The sequence below is a fragment of the Ranitomeya imitator genome, chromosome 1 (genome assembly GCF_032444005.1).
Source record: "Ranitomeya imitator isolate aRanImi1 chromosome 1, aRanImi1.pri, whole genome shotgun sequence".
Lineage (NCBI taxonomy): Eukaryota > Metazoa > Chordata > Amphibia > Anura > Dendrobatidae > Ranitomeya > Ranitomeya imitator.
Genome location: NC_091282.1, coordinates 768,354,789 through 768,369,118, shown reverse-complemented (window position 1 = coordinate 768,369,118; position 14,330 = coordinate 768,354,789). Strand labels below are relative to the sequence as shown.

The 14,330-nt window shown below is 47.6% G+C and overlaps 1 protein-coding gene across 1 annotated transcript in view; it reads right to left on the bottom strand.

The window, feature by feature from the left end:
• The window catches only part of VSX2 (visual system homeobox 2), a 179,974-nt gene that overhangs the window by 117,031 nt on the left and 48,613 nt on the right, over positions 1 to 14,330 (bottom strand). The window lies entirely within an intron of this gene.

Below are 14,330 nucleotides of genomic sequence, written 5' to 3'. Positions count from 1 at the left end.
ACTACCTATGCAACTCGGCACCGCCTGAGAAACTGACTTGCCTGAAGATAGAAACACAAGCCTGACTTGCCTCAGAGAAATACCCCAAAGGAAAGGGCAGCCCCCCACATGTAATGACTGTGAGTGAGATGAAAAGACAAACGTAGGGATGAAATAGATTCAGCAAAGTGAGGCCCGATATTCTAGACAGAGCGAAGATAGTAAAGAGAACTATGCAGTCTACAAAAAAACCCTAAAGCAAAACCCACGCAAAGGGAGCAAAAAGTCACACCGTGCCGAACTAACGGCACGGCGGTACACCCTTTGCCTCTCAGAGCTACCAGCAAAACCAAAAGACAAGCTGGACAGAAAATATAGCAACAAAAGCAAAAATGCACTTATCCAAGCAGAGCAGCAGTCCACAGGAAAGATCCAGAAGCTCAGATCCAAACAAGAACATTGATCAGGAGCAAGGAAAGCAGAATCATGTGGAGTTAAATAACGAAGCAGCTAACGAGCTCCCCGGAACACCTGAGGGAGGGAGCTCAGAAGCTGCAGTACCACTTGTGACCACAGGAGTGAATTCAGCCACAGAATTCACAACAGTACCCCCCCCTTGAGGAGGGGTCACCGAACCCTCACCAGAACCCCCAGGCCGACCAGGATGAGCCACATGAAAGGCACGAACAAGATCGGGAGCATGGACATCGGAGGCAAAAACCCAGGAATTATCCTCCTGAGCATAACCCTTCCATTTAACCAGATACTGGAGTTTCCGTCTAGAAACACGAGAATCCAAAATCTTCTCCACAATATACTCCAATTCCCCCTCCACCAAAACCGGGGCAGGAGGCTCAACAGAAGGAACCATAGGTGCCACGTATTTCCGCAACAATGACCTATGGAATACATTATGTATAGTAAAGGAGTCTGGGAGGGTCAGACGAAAAGACACAGGATTGAGAACCTCAGAAATCCTATACGGACCAATAAAACGAGGCTTAAACTTAGGAGAGGAAACCTTCATAGGAATATGACGAGAAGATAACCAAACCAGATCCCCAACACGAAGTCGGGGACCCACACGGCGTCTGCGATTAGCGAAAAGTTGAGCCTTCTCCTGGGACAAGGTCAAATTGTCCACTACCTGAGTCCAGATCTGCTGTAACCTGTCCACCACAGAATCCACACCAGGACAGTCCGAAGACTCAACTTGTCCTGACGAGAAACGAGGATGGAACCCAGAATTACAAAAAAATGGAGAAACCAAGGTAGCCGAGCTGGCCCGATTATTAAGGGCGAACTCAGCCAATGGCAAAAAGGACACCCAATCATCCTGGTCAGCAGAAACAAAACATCTCAGATATGTTTCCAAGGTCTGATTGGTTCGTTCGGTCTGGCCATTAGTCTGAGGATGGAAAGCTGAGGAAAAAGATAGGTCAATACCCATCCTACCACAAAAGGCTCGCCAAAACCTCGAAACAAACTGGGAACCTCTGTCCGAAACAATATTCTCAGGAATGCCATGTAAACGAACCACATGCTGGAAGAACAAAGGCACCAAATCAGAGGAGGAAGGCAATTTAACCAAGGGCACCAGATGGACCATTTTAGAAAAGCGATCACAGACCACCCAAATGACTGACATCTTTTGAGAAACGGGAAGGTCAGAAATGAAATCCATCGAAATATGTGTCCAAGGCCTCTTTGGGACCGGCAAGGGCAAAAGCAACCCACTGGCACGAGAACAGCAGGGCTTAGCCCTAGCACAAATCCCACAGGACTGCACAAAAGTACGTACATCCCGTGACAGAGATGGCCACCAGAAGGATCTAGCCACTAACTCTCTGGTACCAAAGATTCCAGGATGACCAGCCAACACCGAACAATGAAGCTCAGAGATAACCTTATTACTCCACCTATCTGGGACGAACAGTTTCTCCGCTGGACAACGATCAGGTTTATTCGCCTGAAATTTTTGCAGTACCCTCCGCAAATCAGGGGAGATAGCAGACACAATTACTCCTTCCTTGAGGATACCTGCCGGCTCAGATAACCCCGGGGAGTCGGGCACAAAACTCCTAGACAGAGCATCCGCCTTCACATTCTTAGAGCCCGGAAGGTACGAAATCACAAAGTCGAAGCGGGCAAAAAATAACGACCAACGGGCCTGTCTAGGATTCAAGCGCTTGGCAGACTCGAGATAAGTCAAGTTCTTATGATCAGTCAATACCACCACGCGATGCTTAGCTCCCTCAAGCCAATGACGCCACTCCTCGAATGCCCACTTCATGGCCAGCAACTCTCGGTTGCCCACATCATAATTACGCTCAGCGGGCGAAAACTTCCTGGAAAAGAAAGCACACGGCCTCATCACAGAGCAACCAGTACCTCTCTGTGACAAGACCGCCCCTGCTCCGATCTCAGAAGCATCAACCTCGACCTGGAACGGAAGAGAAACATCTGGCTGAGACAACACAGGGGCAGAACAAAAACGATGCTTCAACTCTTGAAAAGCTTCCACAGCAGCAGAAGACCAATTAACCAAATCAGCACCCTTCTTGGTCAAATCGGTCAATGGTTTGGCAATGCTAGAAAAATTACCGATGAAGCGACGATAAAAATTAGCAAAGCCCAGGAACTTTTGCAGACTTTTCAGAGATGTCGGCTGAGTCCAATCATGGATGGCTTGGACCTTAACCGGGTCCATCTCGATGGTAGAAGGGGAAAAGATGAACCCCAAGAATGAAACTTTCTGCACACCAAAGAGACACTTTGATCCCTTCACAAACAAGGAATTATCACGCAGGACCTGAAAAACTGTTCTGACCTGCTTTACATGAGACCCCCAATTATCCGAGAAGATCAAAATGTCATCCAAGTAAACAATCAGGAATTTATCCAGATACTCACGGAAGATGTCATGCATAAAAGACTGAAACACTGATGGAGCATTGGCAAGTCCGAACGGCATCACTAGATACTCAAAATGACCCTCGGGCGTATTGAATGCAGTTTTCCATTCATCTCCTTGTCTGATTCTCACCAGATTATACGCACCACGAAGATCTATCTTAGTGAACCAACTAGCCCCCTTAATCCGAGCAAACAAGTCAGATAACAATGGCTCCTGATACTGTTATGAACGCAATCCAGTGACACTGAGGATCAACAGTGTACCAGCGATCAGAGCACATATAGTGATCTGACAGTAACCCAAAAATATAAGAACGGGCTCTGAGACGGGGAATCTCTGTAGACTGCAATCCCTGAACCTATCCTACACACAACTAAAGATGGCAGTGGATTGCGCCTCAAATACTACCTATGCAACTCGGCACCGCCTGAGAAACTGACTTGCCTGAAGATAGAAACACAAGCCTGACTTGCCTCAGAGAAATACCCCAAAGGAAAGGGCAGCCCCCCACATGTAATGACTGTGAGTGAGATGAAAAGACAAACGTAGGGATGAAATAGATTCAGCAAAGTGAGGCCCGATATTCTAGACAGAGCGAAGATAGTAAAGAGAACTATGCAGTCTACAAAAAAACCCTAAAGCAAAACCCACGCAAAGGGAGCAAAAAGTCACACCGTGCCGAACTAACGGCACGGCGGTACACCCTTTGCCTCTCAGAGCTACCAGCAAAACCAAAAGACAAGCTGGACAGAAAATATAGCAACAAAAGCAAAAATGCACTTATCCAAGCAGAGCAGCAGTCCACAGGAAAGATCCAGAAGCTCAGATCCAAACAAGAACATTGATCAGGAGCAAGGAAAGCAGAATCATGTGGAGTTAAATAACGAAGCAGCTAACGAGCTCCCCGGAACACCTGAGGGAGGGAGCTCAGAAGCTGCAGTACCACTTGTGACCACAGGAGTGAATTCAGCCACAGAATTCACAACAGCATAGGCTCAGGCCTATGCTCAGAGAATACAGCCAAATGGTGCACAGCTTTGCGCTCCCGCAAGCGCCGATCGATCTGAATGGCCAAGGACATAGACTCATTCAGACCAGCAGGCGTGGGAAATCCAACCATGACCTTCCTTAAGGTTTTCAGAAAGACCCTTTCTGAAAATTGCCGCCTGGGCACACTCATTCCACTGAGTAAGCACAGACCATTTTCTAAACTTCTGACAGTACACCTCCGCTTCATCCTGACCCTGACACAAAGCCAGCAAGATTTTCTCCACCTGATCCACTGAATTTGGTTCATCATAAAGCAATCCAAGTGCCAGAAAAAATGCATCTACATCACGCAATGCAGGATCTCCTGGCGCAAGGGAAAATGCCCAGTCTTGAGGGTCACCACGCATCAAAGAAATAATGATTTTTACTTGTTGAACGGGGTCACCAGAGGAGCGGGGTTTCAAAGCAAGAAACAGTTTACAATTATTTTTGAAATTCAGGAACTTAGATCTATCCCCAGAAAACAAATCAGGAATTGGAATTCTAGGCTCTAACATCGGATTCTGAACCACAAAATCTTGAATATTTTGTACCCTTGCAGTGAGATGATCCACACAAGAGGACAGACCTTGAATGTCCATATCTACACCTGTGTCCTGAACCACCCAGAGGTTAAGGGGAAAAGAAAGACAAAACACACTGCAGAGAAAAAAAAATGGTCTCAGAACTTCTCTTATCCCTCTATTGAGATGCATTAATACTTTGGGCCAGCTGTACTGTTATGACCTGGTGGTTAGGAGCACCCGTAAAGACCTGATGATTAAACCAACAAAGGACAAGCTCTGGGAAGTGGGAGCTCTGCTGACCACAACCCCTAATCCTATCACACACACTAGAAATAGCCGTGGAGCGTTCCTGACTCTCCCTAGACGCCTCTTCACAGCCTAAGAGCTAACTAGCCCTAGAGATAGAAAATAAAGCCTACCTAGCCTCAGAGAAATTCCCCAAAGAAAAAGGCAGCCCCCACAAATATTGACTGTGAGTTAAGATGAAAGTCACAAACACAGAAATAAAACAGGTTTCAGCAAAGGGAGGCCAGACTTACTAAACAGACTGAGGATAGAAAAGATAACTTTGCGGTCAGCACAAAAAACTACAAAAGACTACGCAGAGTGTGCAAAAAGACCTCCGCACCGACTCATGGTGCGGAGGTGCCACTCTGCATCCCAGAGCTTCCAGCTAGCAAAGCAAAATCATGATAGCAAGCTGGACAAGAAAACAAAGAACAAATAATAAACTAGCAGGAACTTAGCTTCTGCTGGAGTAGACAGGACACCCGACAGATCCAAGAGCGAACTGAACCAGTACAAGAACATTGACAGCTGGCATGGAGTAACGATCTGAGTGGAGTTAAATAGAGCAGCCAGCCAAAGAATAAACTACGTCACCTGTGGAAGGAACCTCAGAAGCAGCAGCTCCACTCACAGCCACCATAGGGAGTCAATGGACAGAACTCGCCGAAGTACCATTCATGACCACAGGAGGGAGTTCGATAACAGAATTCACAACACTTCCCATGTTGTTTATATTTGGTCCAGATTTTAGACACAGCTGACTGTGAACAACCAACATCTTTTGCAACATTGCGTGATTATTTACCCTCTTTTAAGAGTTTGATAATCCTCTCCTTTGTTTCAATTGACATCTCTTGTATTGGAGCCATGATTCATGTCAGTCCACTTGGTGCAACAGCTCTCCAAGGTGTGATCACTCCTTTTTAGATGCAGACTAACGAGCAGATCTAATTTAATGCAGGTGTTATTTTTGGGTATGAAAATTTACAGGGTGATTCCATAATTTTTTCCTCAGAATTAAGTTATTCCATAATTTTTCCCCTATGTTTGGTTAAAAAAAGTAACCATTACTGACTACCACAACAACAAAAAAGTTCTTGATTTCTTTTAGTGTTTCTTAAAGCCAGAAAGTTACCATTTGAAATGACTTTAGTTTTGTGCCATGTCTGTGATCTGCTTTTTTTCTACAAAATTAAGCAACTGAATGAACATCCTCCAAGGCCAGTGTAACGAGGTCTACCAAGTTGGGGTACCTCTTTCAGTACCTCCCCGTGTTTCAGGAGGTCCACTCTGCTTTGGCTGGAGTCTGAATGAAGGACGCTGGCTGGAATTGCTTGGTTACATGGGCGCATATAAAAGATCACTGCTTCTCCATGTATTTCCAGTCTGACAACACTTTACTCACAGGACACAGAATATATCACACAGATACAGAGGGCAGGTGAATAGAAAAGCGGCAGGCCAGACATACATTACAATAGCCTCAGGTGGCCGGAGCCAGCCGATATTTACTGTGGGAATTACAAAGGTGGGGGGTGTTATGATCTGGTGGTTTAGGAGCAACATGGGACGAGCTCTGAAGGAAGTGGTACCTGTACTGACCGCAGTCCCTAAGCTCAACACAACACTAGAAGTAGCCGTGGGATGCTCCTGACACTCCCTAGGCACCTCGTCACAGCCTGAGAACTACCCCTAAAGATAGAAACAGGAAAACTATCTTGCCTCAGAGAAAATCCCCAAAGGATAGATAGCCCCCCACAAGTAATGACTGTGAGTGGAGAGGGAAAAGACATACACAGAATGAAACCAGGATGAGCACAGGAGGCCAGTCTAGCTAGATAGATAGGACAGGATGGAATACTGTGCGGTCAGTATAAAACACTACAAAAAATCCACACAGAGTTTACAAAAATCTCCACACCTGACTAAAGGTGTGGAGGGTAAATCTGCTTCCCAGAGCTTCCAGCTACACAGAATTAATTCATACTGACAAGCTGGACAAACATAGAAAGCACAGAACGGATAAGTCCACAACCTGTGGACAGAAAAGAGCAAGCAAGGACTTAGCTTTGCTGAACTGGTCAGGATAACAGGGAAATCCAAAGAGATGTGAATCCAACCAGGAACCATTGACAAGTGGCACAAGCTGAAGGAAAGAGCCAGGCTAAATAGCCGAGCAGAATAGACAATCAGTGGAAGCAGCTGCTGACTGCTAAATCCAAGGAGCAGCCATTCCACTTAAAACCACCGGAGGGAGCCCAAGAGCAGAACTCACAAAAGTGCCACTTACCACCACCGGAGGGAGCCCAAGAGCGGAATTCACAACAGGGGGGCGGACAAAAGGGGAATATCGTGTCCCCTCTGCCCAGGGGCGCAGCCTGTGGGCTGATGAATTAGGGACATGCATCTCACATGGAACCTATTATAAATACATATAACTGCACAACATATTCTGGGTGCTGAGTGGTTCCATAACACGTAACACGGCTCCCGTTTTCAGCGACGCGATTGACATACACAGTCTGATCCTTAACGGATTGGTTTGGGGATGACCGAAGTTTATGGGGTTGGTACAAGTTCCATTTGTTGACTTAGTCCATCGGCAATACCGTTTTGTTTGCCGTGTCTGTAGTGGATGGTGAAGTCCAGAGGTTGTAGGGCTAAGCTATACCGCAGCAATCTGGCGTTGTCTCGTCACACTCTGGGGTCCAGGTTACCTGGCAGGGTTGGTTCTTATGGGTCAGATCAGTGAGGGGCTTGGCTACGCTGCTGTAATTGGAAACGAATTTCCGGTAATACCCCGCTGTCCCTAGAAACGCCATGACCTGGGTTTTAGTGCGTGGGGTGGGCCATTTGGCTATGGCCTCAATCTTGGCTGGTTCTGGTCGCTGTTTCCCACTTCCCACCCAATGCCCTAAATACTGAACCTCTGCTTTGCCCACGTGACACTTGTTTGGGTTCAGGGTGATTCCGGCCTTGTGGATCCTGTCCAATACTGTCTCTAGGTGATTTAGATGCTCTTCCCATGTCGCACTGTAGATGGCGATGTTGTCCAGGTAGGCACAAGCATAGTCTTGTAGACCATCCAGAAGCCGGTCAACCATCCTCTGGAAGGTCGCCGGGGCATTCTTCATCCCGAATGGCATAACTTGAAACTGGAATAAGCCGACAAATGCCGACTTGGGAATAGCGTCAGGACTAAGTGGAATCTGCCAGCAGCCTTTGCATAGATCAATGGTGGTCAAATACTTTGCCCCCGCCAGCCGGTCTAACAACTCATCCACACGCGGCATGGGATATGCATCCGTCACTGTTTTCTCATTGAGCTTACGATAGCCTACACAAAACCGTGTAGTCCCATCCTTCTTGGGCACTAACACTACTGGGGATGCCCCGGGACTATCTGACTCTTCAGTGACCCCTAAACGTAACATCTCTTGTATCTATTGTCGCATCCCCTCTCGTACAGACTCAGGGACGTGGAAGGGGTTTTGTTGCAGGGGGGTCTGAGCCTGGGTCTCAACCTTGTGTTGTGCCAGGCGAGTGTACCCTGGTCTCTCCGAAAACATCCTCTGTCGCTGCCTCAACAACTCCTCCGCCTGCTGTCTCTCCCGGGGGCCTAGGTCTTCACCCAAGTGTACGTGGTCCCATGTTTTAGACTGAGTCATTTCCTCTAAGACATCTGGCAAGGAAAGTCCGGCTAAATCCTCTGCTTCTGGTGCACAGATGGCCACTACCTCTTCAGGGAGCTCCCGGTAGGGCTTCAGCATATTCACGTGGAACATGCGGACAACCCTGGGGTCGTCACAATCGGTGACATTATAGGTTGTGTCGGCTATTTTCCCCACTACCTGGTAGGGCCCCTGCCATGCAGCTGGGAACTTGTTCTGCCTAGTGGGCTCTAATACCAGGACCTTCTGTCCTATTTCCAAGGTGCGCTCTCTGGCCCTCCGATCGTACCATACGCGCTGGCGCCACTGGGTCACCTGCATGTTGTCACGTACAGCCTGGGTCAGATCCTGTAGGCGGTCCCGGAATTCCAGCACATAGGGTACAAAAGGTACCCCTTCTATGATGCCCTCCCCTTCCCAGTGTTCTAGCACTAAGTCTAGGGGTCCCCTTACCCGTCTCCCGTATACCAGCTCGAATGGGGAGAACCCCATGGATTCTTGGGGCACCTCCCGATAGGCAAACAGGAGGTGTGGCAAGAATTTCTCCCAGTCCCTGTAGGTCCTGGTAAAAGTTCCAATGAGTTGTTTTAACGTCCCGTTAAAGTGTTCACACAACCCATTGGTTTGTGGGTGGTACGGGGCGCTTCTAATGGACTTTACGCCGCACAGCTTCCACAGTTGGTTGGTCACCTCTGCTGTAAACTGGGTACGCTGGTCCGAGATAAGCTCCCGGGAAAATCCAACCCATGAGAAAACCTGGAGCAGGGTGGCCGCCACCGTCTCTGCCAGTATGTTAGGTAACGCAACCGCCTCTGGATACCATGTGGCATAATCTACCACTGTCAATATATACCTCTTCCCTGACGGACAGGGTTTGGCTAAGGGCCCTATCAGATCGACCGCTACTCGGCTAAATGGTTCCTCCACAATGGGGAGGGGGCGTAATTTGGCCTTGCATCGATTTCCCCTCTTGCCAATGCGCTGGCAACTGTCACAGGTCTGGCAGTACTGATGAACATCATAGGTTACCCCAGGCCAAAAGAAATTTTGTGTCAGACGATGCCTGGTGCGACTGACGCCGTAGTGCCCGACCAAGGGTATGTCATGAGAGATTCGCAGTAACTCCTGCCTATCCTTCTTGGGAACAGCTGTCGTTTTATAGCGGGGCTCGTCCCTGTGTGGTGCTGCTCTGTGATTCGGTAGAGGAGTCCCTGCTTCCATACAAACTGTTCCCCTTCCAGTACACCTCTCCCCTCCTGTGCCTTCCCGCGATATCCCTCCAGTGAAGGATCCTCAAGTAACTCCCTCCTAAATTCATCTGGGGTGGCCCAAGAATACGTGTAGGGCTGGGATGTCTTACCTGGGCCTCCTCTGAGTGTGATTCCGCCTCCGCAGCTCGAGCTTGTCTCCGGGTGGTCACAGGATATGTCTCAGCCAGAGGGGAAACCGAGAAGGCAGACAACATGGGCCCCAAGTCATTTCCCAGCAAGACGTCTGCAGGTAAATCCTCCATCAAGCCTACCTCAACAAGGCCATCCCCGACTCCCCAGTTCAGGTGAATCCTGGCAGTGGGCAGTCAATGTATAGCTCCCCCTGCTACACGGACTGCCACTGTCCGGTTCATCTTCTCTTGGTCTCAGATGAGATGAGGCTTCACAAGGGTCAAAGTTGCCCTGGAATCTCTTAGTCCCTGCATACGTTTCCCATTAACCCACACGACCTGTCGATGCTGTTGTCGATTATCTGCCCAGACTGCCTGCACGGGGTCTACTTCATGCAGCACTTCCTCCATTTCTTCCACCCCTTGGTTAGTCGTAGCCCCCAATGTCGGGTCAGCTTCGCCTTGGTAGCAGTGTACAGCAGCCCGGCTGAAGGTAGCTGTTCCCGCCTTTGGCCACTGGGTATGCTGAGTCCGGTTGGGACATTGTCTTTGCAGGTGGCCCAGCTGACGGCAGGTGTGGCATCGCGCCCCAAGGGGACTGTGGTAGTCCGGGTTTCTAGCTGGTCCCCCTACAATCTTCTGTAGTTTTGGGCCCTCCAGGTCCATGGGCGTACCCCTAGTGACCATCTGTGATCCAGACAACTGAGGCCTCCTGGCATCATGATGTTCATCGGTCAGACGAGCGGCTTCCTCAAGAGTCGTTGGCCGCCTGTCCCGAAGCCATTCCTGTGTCTCGGAGGTTAGTCCATTAAAGAATCGTTCTAACAAGAGCTGGAGGACGTCCTCCTTAGTAGTTGCTCCGGCTTCACTTGATGAAGGGCACACTGCCGCTCAAAGTCCTGCAGAAAGCCATCAATGTCTTCCTCTGCCTCCCCCAACTGTCGGAAGGCATTATACTGGATCCTTTTGTGGCTTAGGATACCGTCACACTAAAACGACGCTGCATTGATACGACAACGATGTCGATCGCTGCAGCGTCGCTGTGTGGTCGCTGGAGAGCTGTCACACAGACAGCTCTCCAGCGACCAACGATCCCGAAGTCCCCGGTAACCAGGGTAAACATCGGGTTACTAAGCGCAGGGCCGCGAATAGTAACCCGATGTTTACCCTGGTTACCAGCGTAAACGTAAAAAAAAACAAACACTACATACTTACATTCCTGTCGCGTCCCTCGGCGCTGTGCTTCTCTGCACTGACAGTGAGCGCCAGACAGCCGGAAAGCAGAGCGGTGACATCACCGCTGTACTTTACGGCCGGCGCTCAGTCAGTGCTGGAAGCTGAAGGCGAGGGACATGACCAGACACCGGGAATGTAAATATGTAGTGTTTGTTTTTTTTACATTTACACTAGTAACCAGGGTAAATATAGGGTTACTAATCGCGGCCCTGCGCTTAGTAACCCGATGTTTACCCTGGTTACCAGTGAAGACATCGCTGAATTGGCGTCACACACGCCGATTCAGCGATGTCAGCGGGAGATCCAGCGACGAAATAAAGTTTCAAACGATCTGCTATGACGTACGATTCTCAGCGGGGTCCCTGATCGCAGTAGCGTGTCAAACACAGCGAGATCGTAAGGATATCGCTGGAACGTCACGGATCGTGCCGTCCTAGCGACCAAAGTGCCACTGTGTGACGGTACCCTTACTGTTGAAGATACCTGGTCAAAGGCCAGAGCTCCCCCTGTTCGCTGACTCTCCTCTCTCCACTCTGCCATCTCCATCTTGGCCAGCTCCACTTTGGTCCGCTCTGCCATCTCCATCTTGGCTAGCTCGGCCATCTTTTCCTTCAGATCCGTACGCACATCAGCCATCACCTCTCGTATGATCTCTACTGCAGGGTTTGGGCCATAGTACTTTACCTCCCTCTGGAATTCAGTCTCCTCCACGTTCACATTGGGGGGCGCTGCACTGTCGTGTTCCATGATGGCTGCTATCAAATCCGCTTTTGTTTTGTTGCTGGCGATCAACCCTCGGGCTTCCACCAGATCTTTTAATGTAGTCCTCTTTAACTTCTTGTAGTTGTTTTCCATTCATTCCTTTCCTCCTGTAGAAGGGTTATCATATACCGCTGTCTGCCACCAGTGTAACAGGGTCTACCAAGCTAGGGTACCTCTTTCAGTACCACCCCGTGTTTCAGGAGGTCCACTCTGTTTTGGCTGGAGTCTGAATGAAGGACGCTGGCTGGAATTGCTTGTTTACAAGGGCGCATATAAAAGATCATTGCTTCTCCACGTATTTCCAGTCTGACAACACTTTACTCACAGGACACAGAATATATCACACAGATACAGAGGGCAGGCGAATAGAAAAGCGGCAGGCCAGACATACATTACAATAGCCGCAGGTGGCCGGAGCCTGCCGATATTTACTGTGGGAATTACAAAGGTGGGGGGCGGACAAAAGGGGAATATCGTGTCCCCTCTGCTCAGGGGCGCAGCCTGTGGGCTGATGCATTAGGGACATGCATCTCACATGGAACCTATTATACATACATATAACTGCACAACATATTCGGGGTGCTGAGTGGTTCCGTAACACGTAACAGCCGGTGAATCCATAATTTCTGCCAGGGGTTGTATAACTGTACTGTAATCGCGTGTATGTTCTGTGTGACTTGTATCTACCAATATACACTTACTGTAAGGTAGGATTATTGCTCTTTTCATTAGCTTATTTTTCTATTTTATTAAGTAACAGCTTAATGTGTTTCGGTCATTATGTAGTAGAAGGTGTATGGTAGTGTCATTGGTCTTTGCATAGAGTTTTTGTTATGTAGAGGTAATGGTCATTATATTATGTAATCGATATGTAGTGGTGAAGGTAGTGGACATTGTGTAGCCGTATAGTTTTGGCCTTTTATTGTAGTAATATTGATAATATTGGTCTTTACATTGTGTGTTTTTGTTTAACAGTGGTTTGCTTTAATTATATATGTATAGATGCTATTTTAAATGGCTATAGGGGTGCATATAGGGAGACATGCACTTTGGGGCATGGGCCCCTGATCTTTTAGGACCCTAACAACGCCCCTGCCATACAGTGCGTTTACATGTCCGAGTTTCTGGAGTTGTATGTATGTTTGTAAGTAAGCTCAGTTATGGCACCATATCTAAACAGTAAGCTTGGTTCTGGTACTGTATTGATGTAATAATCTAGATTCTGATGTCATATGTATGCTGTCAGCTTGGTTCTGTTCCTATATCTCCATAGTAAGCTCAGTTGTGCTCCTATATCTCTGTAGTAAGCTTTGTTCTGCTACCTTAACTCTATAGTAAGCTCAGTTCTGCCCCCTTATCTCTGTAGTAAGTTTGGTTCTGTTTCCGTATTGCTGTAGCAAGTTTGGTTCTGCTTCCGTATCTCTGTAGCAAGTTTGGTTCTGCTTCCATATCTCTGTAGTAAGCTTGGTTCAGCTCCCTTATCTGTGTAGTAAGCTTTGTTATGCTCCCTTAACTCTATAGTAAATTTGGTTCTGCCCCATTATCTATGTAGTAAGCTTGGTTCGGCTCTCTTATCTCTGTAGTAAGTTTGGTTCTGTTTCCGTGTCTCTCTAGCAAGCTCATTTCTGCTTCCATATCTCTGTAGTAAGCTCCTTTCGGCTCCCTAATCTACATAGTAATCTTGGTTCTGTTTTCATCATGTTTATGTAGTCAGCTTGCTTCTGTTACAGTATCTATGTAGATAGTTGGCTTGGTTGTGCTCCCATATCTATGCTGCAAGTCCATTCTATTCCCATATCTATGTGCAAGCCTGTTTTTAAAGCCTGTTATCTCTGCTGCTTTAATGCAGTGGGCAGAGATAAGCAAGGCAAAGGTGGGTAACCGAAACTTCAGGGCCACTTGCCCCCTTAAAGTGACAGGTATTATCTCCTTTAAAGACAAAAATAGCACAAATAATAATGTGATCTTGGTTAATTGGGGTTATCTATCCAGGACCTCTGTATTTTTTTTCTTAAGGGGCTAAGAACTCACAGGCAAGTAGTTAACTAATCCAAAAAAAGAGCAATCCAAAAAAAAGAGAAAAAAATCCAGCTTCCAAAAACTTACAAATTTATTCAGGATAAAAGGCAAAGTCCAGTCCAATCCAATAAATTACATAGTGAAGAGTAGCAAGCTACGCGTTTAGAACAATGGTATGTTCTTTCTCAAAGCTTTGAAAAAGAACATACCATTGTTCGAAACACGTAGCTTGCTACTCTTCACTATGTAATTTATTGGATTGGACTGGACTTTGCCTTTCATCCTGAATAAATTTGTAAGTTTTTGGAAGCTGGATTTTTTTCTCTTTTTTTGAATTGCTTGCTCACGTGATGACTACACGTTATCCGTGCTTCCCCACAACACATGCCGACAGGTGAGCTGGTATATATTTTTTTCTTTTTTTCTGCTATATGAAGTAGTTAACTACCTGGCTGTTCTGCCCAGTGCCGATTTGTGGTCACAGATGCTCCTGACGGTCATTCTGCTTAATTTGACCTCAC